This window comes from Rhinopithecus bieti, unplaced genomic scaffold (genome assembly GCF_001698545.2).
Source record: "Rhinopithecus bieti isolate Rb0 unplaced genomic scaffold, ASM169854v2 scaffold_46418, whole genome shotgun sequence".
In the NCBI taxonomy this organism is placed as follows: Eukaryota; Metazoa; Chordata; class Mammalia; order Primates; family Cercopithecidae; genus Rhinopithecus; species Rhinopithecus bieti.
The window spans coordinates 5,284-7,574 of record NW_016860564.1 but is presented as its reverse complement, the minus strand read 5'-3'; positions in this window follow the sequence as shown (position 1 = coordinate 7,574).

The following is a 2,291-nucleotide window of genomic DNA, read 5'->3' as shown; positions in this document are numbered from 1 at the left end:
TTAAAAAAAAATACTAAATTATATAACTGATCTGGTTTCATATATATATAAATATGCACATAAAAAAATGTAATATATATGTGCATAGAAAAAACCTGGAAGAAACATACCCCAGAATGCTAGCAGTGCTTGTATGCGTGCAGATGACCCAGTCAGTTGGCGCCTTTACTTGTACGGTGAGTGCTTAGGGGCCCTGCCTCCGGGAACCATGTGGGGTGGTGGGGCGCTTGAGACAGTGTTTCCCTGGCAGGGCCCTGCCACACCGTGGCCTGGACCTCTCTACTCAATCCCCAGTGTCCCACAGTGAGCATGAATTTTATAAGCAGAAAGAAATTACTTTCAAGAGCCAGGCACGGTGGCTCACATCTGTAACCCCAGCCCTTTGGGAGGCTGAGGCGGGTGGATCACCAGACGTCAGGAGTTTGAGACCAGCCTGACCAACATGGTGAAAACCCATCTCTACTAAAAATACAAAAATTAGCCAGGCATAGTGGCACGGACCTGTACTCCTAGCTACTCAGGAGGCTGAGGCAAAAGAATCGCTTGAACCCAGGAGGTGGAGGTTGCAGTGAGCTGAGACCACTCCATTGCACTCCAGCCTGGATGACAGAGAGAGACTACATCTCAAAAAATAAATAAATAAATAAATAAACTTTTAAGAATCACAAATAGAAATCTGTCTTTCCCTCCATCTTTTGTTGTTTGTCTGTTTCTTTTTTGAGACAGAGTGTTGCTCTGTCACCCAGGCTGGAGTGCAATGGCGCAATCTTGGCTCACTGCAACCTCCCCCTCCTGGGTTCAAGCAATTCTCCTGCCTCAGCCTTCTGAGTAGCTAGGAGTACAGGTGCGTGCCACTATGCCTGGCTAATTTTTGTATTTTTAGTAGAGATGGGTTTTCACCATGTTGGTCAGGCTGGTCTCAAACTCCTGACCTCGTGATCCACCCGCCTTGGCCTCCCGAAGTGCTGGAATTACAGGTGTGAGCCACTGTGCCCAGCCTTTCCCTCCATCTTGATTGCAGTGGTGATTACACACATGTAGACATTCATCAGAACTCATCAAAGTATACACTTAAGTCTGTGCATTTTATTACATGTAAGTAACACCTCAATCTGAAAAGTATCAGGGCAAAACCACACACTGCAGAGGGGCAGGGCTCCTCCAGCAGTTACTTACTTCCCTTGAAACAGAAGCTCAAACATGGAGTGGTCTTCTGTGACTAAACTTCTTTTCCCTCCTCCTAACTTCCAGGAAGATCCTTGTTCTGAATAGGATTTGAGGTAACTTAGGAAACTGCTCTCAATACGGAATTTGAAAGTTGGTGAAGAAGTCGACAGAAGGGGAAGTCACAGTAGGAAAATCAAGTTACTATCGGGATGAAGTCAGCACGCAGAGCAAGCCCAGCAAGGCCCAGGCACCAGAAGGCCTTGGTCCCTGCCCACCTTGCGCAGGCCAGCCAGACAACACGGACTGCCCTAGAAGGTCCCCTCAGGGAGATGGGGGTGGTCTCTCACTGCTGGATATTGATGAGCCCAGGAGGGCTAAGCCTTCACTATCCTCCCTAACAGACATTTGGGGTGCAGAGATGCTGATCCCTGAATAGAGTTGGGATTCAGGGTCCTTGGGAACATTGGGCACCTGGTGGGTGGGTGGGTGGGTGGAGGGGCAGGACTGGCTGCAGCCATGTTTCCCTTAGAAACAGACTGGTGGAATTAACGAACTAAATAAATGAACCAAGGTTCTTTGCCTCCGCAAAAAAGTGAGTTTTGTTCTGCGTGGAGCGACTGCCTTTGGGAAGCCACCAAGGCCACCTGCCAACAGGCAAAAGCTGTGCTGCTGTCTCCCTGGCTGCCTCCGGCCCTCCCAGTCCTGCAAGCTCATGGCCAGGACGATAAGGATGACAGGGGTAACACCATGGTCCTCGCTGCCCTTCCTGGGGCAGGAGGGCCCAGAAGGCTGATAAGCCAAACCCAGGGCCGCCCTCGGCTGCTTATCTGCCCAGCACCTTTCCTCTAGGTCCTCTCCTCCCACCAGTGTGGGGGTCGGGGAGGGGGTTGTAGGGGGAAGGGGTTGCAGGGGGAGGGGGTTGCAGGGGGAGGTTCCTGAGCCACACATCCCTGGAGACACAGTGGGAGTAGCTGTACCAGGAATCAGGCACCATTCTGCCATAAGGCTGCGTGAGAGCAACTGGCCAGCTTCCTCTGACTTCCCTGTCCCCTCACCCAAATGGATGACATCAGGAGCTAATGGCCCAGGCTGCCCTCCTGCTGCAGTGGCCATAATTCTTGTGG